Here is an 8,501-nt window from a genome sequence, read left to right as displayed (position 1 = left end):
ATTAAATTAGTTATTGATGGCCGTGGTTTTCTAAAATTAAATGAGGTATTGAGGCTGGGTTTTTCTAATTGATGAGTATCACGGCCGTGGTTTTCTAATAAATTGAGGTATGAGACTTTGTGGTTTTTCTAATTAAATTAGGTATTGAGGCTCGTGGTTTTCTAATTAAATGAGGTATCACGGGCCGTGGTTTTCTAAGTAAATGAGGTATTGAGGCTATGGTTTTTCTAATTAAAATTACTATTGAGGCCGCTGGTGTTTCTAATTATAAGAGGTATTGAGGATGGGTTTTGCTAATTAAACCGAGGTATTGACGGCCGTGGTTTTCCTAATTAAATGAGGTAGTCAGGCCGTGGTTTTTCTAATTAAATGAGGTATTGAGGCTATGGTTTTCTAATTAAATTAGCTATTGGAGGCGTTTTTGGTGTGTTTCTAATTAAAGAGGTATTGAGGATGTGGTTTTTCTAATTAAACGGAGGTATTGAGGCGGGTTTTTCTAATTACATGAGGTATTGGAGGCTTTTTGTGTTTTCTAATTAAATTAGCTATTGAGGCCGTGTTTTTCTAATTAATGAGGTTTGAGGCTGTGGTTTTTCTAATTGTCAAAGATGAGGTAATTGAGACTGTTGTTTTTTCTAATTAAAATGGGTATTTAGGCTGTGGTTTTTCTAATTAAATGAGGTAATTGAGGCGTGGTTTTTCTAATTAAATGGAGTATTGAGGATGTGGTTTTCTAATTTAATGAGGTATTGGAGGCCGTTTTTTGGTTTTCTAATTCAAATTGAGTTATTGGGGCGTTGGTTTTTCTAATTAACTGAAGGTAATTGAGGCCCTGTGTTTTCTAATTTTTAAATGAGGTATGAGGCTGTGGTTGTTTCTAATTAAATGAAGGTATTGAGGCTGTGGTTTTTCTAATTAAACGTTAATTAAGGCTGTGGTTTTTCTAATTTAAATGGAGGTATTAGGCCTGTGGTTTTTCTAATTAAATTAGCTATTGAGGCCTTGGTTTTTTTCTAATTAAATGAGTATTGAGACTGTGGTTTTTCTATTAATTCGCTATTTAGGCCGTGGTTTTTTCTATTTAAATGAAGGTTTAAGGCTGTGGTTTTTCTAATTAAATTAGCTATTGAGGCTGTGGTTTTTCTAATTAAATGAGGTATCGAGGCTGTGGTTTTTCTAATTAAATTAGCTATTGAGGCCGTGGTTTTTTTAATTAAATGAGGTATTGAGGTTGCCGTGGTTTTTTCTAATTAAACATGAGGTATTGAGGCCCGTGGTTTTTTCTAATTAAATGAGGTATTGAGGCTGTGGTTTTTCTAATTTAAACTGAGTTAGTTGAGGCCTTGTGGTTTTTGTTTCCTAATTAAATGAGGTATTGAGGCCGTGGTTTTTCTATTTAAATGATGGTATTGGGCTGGCTGGGGTTTTTCTCATTAAATGAGGTATCAGGGCCGTGGTTTTTCTCATTAAATGAGGTATTGAGGTTGTGGTATTCTGATTAAATGAGGTATTGAGGCCATGGTTTTTCTAATTAATGAGGTATCAGGGCCATGGTTTTTTCTAATTAAATAGGTATTTGGCCATGGTTTTTTCTAATTAAATGAGGCATTAGTCTGTGGTTTTTTCTAATTTAAATGAGGTATTGAGGCCGTGGTTTTTCTAATTAAATGAGGCATTGAGACTGGTTTTTCTAATTAATTGAGGTATTGAGGCCGTGGTTTTTCTAATTAAATGAGGTATTGAGGCCGTGGTTTTTCTAATTAAATGAGGCCATTGAGACTGTGGTTTTTCTAATTAAATGGGGTATTGAGACTGTGGTTTTTCTAATTAAATGAGGTATTGAGGCCGTGGTTTTTCTAATTAAATGAGGTATTGAGGACGTGGTTTTTCTAATTAAATGAGGTATTGAGGCCGTGGTTTTTCTAATTAAAGAGGCATTGAGACTGTGTTTTTCTAATTAAATGAGGCATTGAGACTGTGGTTTTTCTAATTAAATGAGGTATTGAGGCTGTGTTTTTGGTTTTTCTAATTAAATAGATATTGAGGCCGTGGGTTTTTTCTAATTAAATGAGGTATTGAGGCCGTGGTTTTTCCAATTAAATGAGGCATTGACTGTGGTTTTTCTAATTAAATGAGGTATTGAGGCTGTTGTTTTTCTAATTAAATGAGGTATCAGGGCCGTGGTTTTTCTAATTAAATGAGGTATTGAGGCAGTGGTTTTTCTAATTAAATGAGGTATTGAGGCTGTGGTTTTTCTAATTAAATGAGGTATTGAGGACGTGGTTTTTCTAATTAAATGAGGAATCAGGGCCGTGGTTTTTCTAATTAAATGAGGTATTGAGGCCGTGGTTTTTCTAATTAAATGAGGTATTGAGGCCGTGGTTTTTCTAATTAAATGAGGTATTGAGGCCGTGGTTTTTCTAATTAAATGAGGCATTGAGACTGTGTTTTTCTAATTAAATGAGGTATTGAGGCTGTGGTTTTTCTAATTAAATGAGGTATTGAGGCCGTGGTTTTTCTAATTAAATGGATTTTGCGGCCGTGGGGTTTTTAATTAAATGAGGTATTTGAGGCCGTGGTTTTTTTCCATTAAATGAGCCATTGAAGTGTTTTTTGGTTTTTTCTAATTAAATGAGGTATTGAGGGCTGTTGTTTTTTCTAATTAAATGAGGTATCAGGCCGTGGTTTTCTAATTAAATGAGGTATTGAGGCAGTGGTTTTTCTAATTAAATGAGGTATTGAGGCTGTGGTTTTTCTAATTAAATGAGGTATTGAGGACGTGGTTTTTCTAATTAAATGAGGAATCAGGGCCGTGGTTTTTCTAATTAAATGAGGTATTGAGGCCGTGGTTTTTCTAATTAAATGAGGTATTGAGGCCGTGGTTTTTCTAATTAAATGAGGTATCGAGCCGTGGTTTTTCTAATTAAGTGAGTTATTGAAGCTGTGGTTTTTCTAATTAAATGGGTTATTGAGGCTGTGGTTTTTCTAATTAAATGAGGTATTGGGGCTGTGGTTTTTCTAATTAAATGAGGTATCAGGGCCGTGGTTTTTCTAATTAAATGAGGTATTGAGGCTGTGGTTTTTCTAATTAAATGAGGTATTGAGGCTGTGGTTTTTCTAATTAAAGGAGGTATTGAGGCTGTGGTTTTTCCTATTAAATGAGGTATCGGGCCATGGTTTTTCTAATTGAATGAGGTATCAGGGCCCTGGTTTTTCTAATTAAACGAGGTATTGAGGCCGTGGTTTTACTAATTAAATGAGGTATTGATGCTATGGTTTTCTAATAAATGAGGTATTGAGGCCGTGGTTTTTCTAATAAATGAGGTATTGGGGTGGCCGTGGTTTTTTCTAATTAAATGAGGTATTGAGGCCGTGGTTTTTCTAATTAAATGAGGTATTGAGGCCGTGGTTTTTCTAATTAAATGAGGTATTGAGGCCGTGGTTTTTCTAATTAAATGAGGTATTGAGGCTGTGGTTTTTCTAATTAAATGAGGTATTGAGGCTGTGGTTTTTCTAATTAAATGAGGTATTGAGGCTGTGGTTTTTCTAATTAAATGAGGTATTAAGGCTGTGGTTTTTCTAATTAAATGAGGTATTAAGGCTGTGGTTTTTCTAATTAAATTAGCTATTGAGGCCGTGGTTTTTCTAATTAAATGAGGTATTGAGGCTGTGGTTTTTCTAATTAAATTAGCTATTGAGGCCGTGGTTTTTCTATTTAAATGAGGTATTAAGGCTGTGGTTTTTCTAATTAAATTAGCTATTGAGGCTGTGGTTTTTCTAATTAAATGAGGTATCGAGGCTGTGGTTTTTCTAATTAAATTAGCTATTGAGGCCGTTGTTTTTTTAATTAAATGAGGTATTGAGGCCGTGGTTTTTCTAATTAAATGAGGTATTGAGGCCGTGGTTTTTCTAATTAAATGAGGTATTGAGGCTGTGGTTTTTCTAATTAAATGAGGTATTGAGGCTGTGGTTTTTCTAATTAAATGAGGTATTGAGGCCGTGGTTTTTCTATTTAAATGAGGTATTGAGGCTGTGGTTTTTCTCATTAAATGAGGTATCAGGGCCGTGGTTTTTCTCATTAAATGAGGTATTGAGGTTGTGGTATTCTGATTAAATGAGGTATTGAGGCCATGGTTTTTCTAATTAAATGAGGCATCAGGGCCGTGGTTTTTCTAATTAAATGAGGTATTTAGGCCATGGTTTTTCTAATTAAATGAGGCATTAAGACTGTGGTTTTTCTAATTAAATGAGGTATTGAGGCCGTGGTTTTTCTAATTAAATGAGGCATTGAGACTGGTTTTTCTAATTAATTGAGGTATTGAGGCCGTGGTTTTTCTAATTAAATGAGGTATTGAGGCCGTGGTTTTTCTAATTAAATGAGGCCATTGAGACTGTGGTTTTTCTAATTAAATGGGGTATTGAGACTGTGGTTTTTCTAATTAAATGAGGTATTGAGGCCGTAGTTTTTCTAATTAAATGAGGTATTGAGGACGTAGTTTTTCTAATTAAATGAGGTATTGAGGCCGTGGTTTTTCTAATTAAATGAGGCATTGAGACTGTGTTTTTCTAATTAAATGAGGCATTGAGACTGTGGTTTTTCTAATTAAATGAGGTATTGAGGCTGTGGTTTTTCTAATTAAATGAGATATTGAGGCCGTGGTTTTTCTAATTAAATGAGGTATTGAGGCCGTGGTTTTTCCAATTAAATGAGGCATTGAGTGTGGTTTTTCTAATTAAATGAGGTATTGAGGCTGTTGTTTTTCTAATTAAATGAGGTATCAGGGCCGTGGTTTTTCTAATTAAATGAGGTATTGAGGCAGTGGTTTTTCTAATTAAATGAGGTATTGAGGCTGTGGTTTTTCTAATTAAATGAGGTATTGAGGACGTGGTTTTTCTAATTAAATGAGGAATCAGGGCCGTGGTTTTTCTAATTAAATGAGGTATTGAGGCCGTTGTTTTTTTCTAATTAAATAGTATGTTTGAGGCCGTGGTTTTTCTAATTAAATGAGGTATCGAGCCGTGGTTTTTCTAATTAAGTGAGTTATTGAAGCTGTGGTTTTTCTAATTAAATGGGTTATTGAGGCTGTGGTTTTTCTAATTAAATGAGATATCGGGGCTGTGGTTTTTCTAATTAAATGAGGTATCGGGGCCGTGGTTTTTCTAATTAAATGAGGTATTGAGGCTGTGGTTTTTCTAATTAAATGAGGTATTGAGGCTATGGTTTTTCTAATTAAAGGAGGTATTGAGGCTGTGGTTTTTCCTATTAAATGAGGTATCGGGCCATGGTTTTTCTAATTGAATGAGGTATCAGGGCCCTGGTTTTTCTAATTAAACGAGGTATTGAGGCCGTGGTTTTACTAATTAAATGAGGTATTGAGGCTATGGTTTTTCTAATTAAATGAGGTATTGAGGCCGTGGTTTTTCTAATTAAATGAGGTATTGGGGCCGTGGTTTTTCTAATTAAATGAGGTATTGAGGCCGTGGTTTTTCTAATTAAATGAGGTATTGAGGCCGTGATTTTTCTAATTAAATGAGGTATTGGGGCCGTGATGTTTCTAATTAAATGAGGTACTAAGGCCGTGGTTTTTCTAATTAAATGTGGCATTGAGACTGTGGTTTTTCTAATTAAATGTGGCATTGAGACTGTGGTTTTTCTAATTAAATGAGGTATCGGGGCCTTGGTTTTTCTAATTAAATGAGGTATCGGGCCGTGGTTTTTTTAATTAAATGAGGTATCGGGGCCGTGGTTTTTCTAATTAAGTGAGGTATCGGGGCCATGGTTTTTCTAATTAAATGAGGTACTGAGGCCGTATTTTTTCTAATTAAATGAGGTATCAAGGCCGTGGTTTTTCTAATTAAATGAGGTATTAAGGCCATGGTTTTTGTAATTAAAGGAGGTATTGAGGCCGTGGTTTTTCTAATTAAATGAGGTATTGGGGCCGTGGTTTTTCTAATTAAATGAGGTATCGGGGCCGTGGTTTTTTTAAAAATTAAATGAGGTTTTGGGGCCGTGGTTTTTCTAATTAAATGAGGTATTGGGGCCATGGTTTTTTTTAATTAAATGAGGTATTGAGGCCGTGGTTTTTGTAATTAAATGAGGTACTGAGGTCATGGTTTTTCTAACTAAATGAGGTATTGAGGTCATGGTTTTTCTAATTAAATGAGGTATTGGGGCCGTGGTTTTTCTAATTGTGGTTTTTCTAATTAAATGAGGTATTGGGGACGTGGTTTTTTTTAATTAAATGAGGTATCGGGCCGCGGTTTTTGTAATTAAATGAGGTACTGAGGCCGTGGTTTTTCTAATTAAATGAGGTATTGAGGTCATGGTTTTTCTAATTAAATGAGGTATCGGGGCCGTGGTTTTTCTAATTGTGGTTTTTTAATTAAATGAGGTATTGAGGCCGTGGTTTTTCTAATTGAATGAGGTAACAGGCCGTGGTTTTTCTAATTGAATGAGGTATCAGGGCCGTGGTTTTCTAATTAAATGAGGTATCGGGGCCGTGGTTTTTTCTAATTAAATGAGGTATCGGGGCCGTGGTTTTTCCAATTAAATGAGGTATTGAGGCCGTGGTTTTTCTAATTAAATAAGGTATTGAGGCTGTGGTTTTTCTACTTAAATGACGTATCAGGCCGTGGTTTTTCTAATTAAATGAGGTATCGGGGCCATGGTTTTTCTAATTAAATGAGGTATCCGGGCCGTGGTTTTTCTAATTAAATGAGGTATTCAGGCCGTGGGTTTTTTTAATTAAATGAGGTATCGGGGCCGTGGTTTTTCTAATCAAATGAGGTACTGAGGCCGTGGTTTTTCTAATTAAATGAGGTACTGAGGCTGTGGTTTTTCTTATTAAATGAGGTACTGAGGCCGTGGTTTTTCTAATTGAATGAGGTACTGAAGCCTTGGTTTTCCTAATTAAACGAGGTATCGAGGCCGTGGTTTTTTTAATTAAATGAGGTATGGAGGCCTTGGTTTTTCTAATTAAATTACGTATTGAGGCCGTGTTTTTTCTAATTAAATGAGGTATTGAGGCCGTGGTTTTTCTAAGGTGATTTTTCGAAACTTATACCTTCGACATTTTGTCTGTTGGTAATTTTGTCTTTTAGACTTTTTATCTCTCGACACTTTCTATACCTTTGTAAAGAAAAGGTATAGAGGAAATCCATTCTGAAACGAGCTAATCATTTTTAGTTGTCTGTAAAAGAAAACTAGTGTGCCGGCGTTGTCTGTCTGTCCGTCTACCCTCAGATCTAAGAAACTACTGAGGCTACAGGGCTGCAAATTTATATTTTGATCATCCACCCTCCAATCATCAAAAATACCAAATTGCAACCTTCTAGCCTCAGTAGTTTTTATTCTTATTCAAGTTTAAAGTTAGCCATGGATCGTGCATCTGGCAGCACTTTCCTGAGCCATGGGGCCCACTCTCACTCTACTGCATCTGGTGAGCAGGAGAGGCTGCCGGTCATTTGTGATAATCTTATACAGCATTATTACTCGGTGACCGCGAGTTCGATTCTCGGGCATTCCATTGAGGGGTGGGAGATGTATGTGTTTCCGGTGATAGAAGTTCACTCTCGACGTGGTTCGGAAGTCACGTAAAGCTGTTGGTCCCGTTGCTGAATAACCACTGGTTCCAAGCAACGTAAAAACACCATACAAACAAACAAATACAGCATTATACGTTGTACAGAGAACTAGATTGCGCCGAAGTTTTTACTTGATTAGAAGCATTTTTATTGAGGATCCTTCAAAATTTAACTTGAAAACAGTATTTTTTTCATAACTGCAATTAAAGATAGTTAGATCGCGAAAATATTTGACACGCTAGACCAGTGAGGCACTAATCTTTTATCTTCATCTTGGAGTCTTAAAACTTTAGTAGGAACCATTCTACAAATAGAAAAAAGGTAAGAAATATTAATTCAAGATATTCACTCTACATTCTGTTGAATTGAGATCTTAAATTTTAACCTATTCTGAATGTCGAAGCAAAACTCACCGCTCCCCCGTCCTCTCTCTCTCGAATATTCAGGACTTTGCAAATCCTAATTTACTTAACACTGCAAATTTTACAAGAGTAAAGTTATTGCCACAGTCTACCGATTGTGGTTATTACCTCATACAACATGAATAAAACTGCAACAAGGTAATATTATTAGTATTGCTGAAAACGTGCAAATATTCCCAATCAACTAATAAGTAAACAGTAATAGATGAAAACTATAAATACGGGGTAAGAATGTCATAGCCTCTCCAGAACACGTAATTAGCACCAGCATCAATAGCGCTGCAAGAAAGACCATTCCACAGTCATCCAGTAAAGGGACTGAAATTTTGCCCCGAAGCTCTAGAACTGGGGCTCTTTCGGCCGGTCAGCGCTCAAGACATTGAAGAGAGGGAACAGGAGTGATTGGAGGGTAAGATGAAGAGCTCCAGAAAATAAAGAAAATGAAGAGAAAAGACCTAAAGACGGAGAAAACCCAGCAGTTGAATTAAGAGGCAA

This window comes from Macrobrachium nipponense, chromosome 42, assembly GCF_015104395.2.
Source record: "Macrobrachium nipponense isolate FS-2020 chromosome 42, ASM1510439v2, whole genome shotgun sequence".
NCBI lineage: Eukaryota > Metazoa > Arthropoda > Malacostraca > Decapoda > Palaemonidae > Macrobrachium > Macrobrachium nipponense.
The sequence above is the reverse complement of the archived record's forward strand: the minus strand, read 5'-3'. Positions refer to the sequence as shown.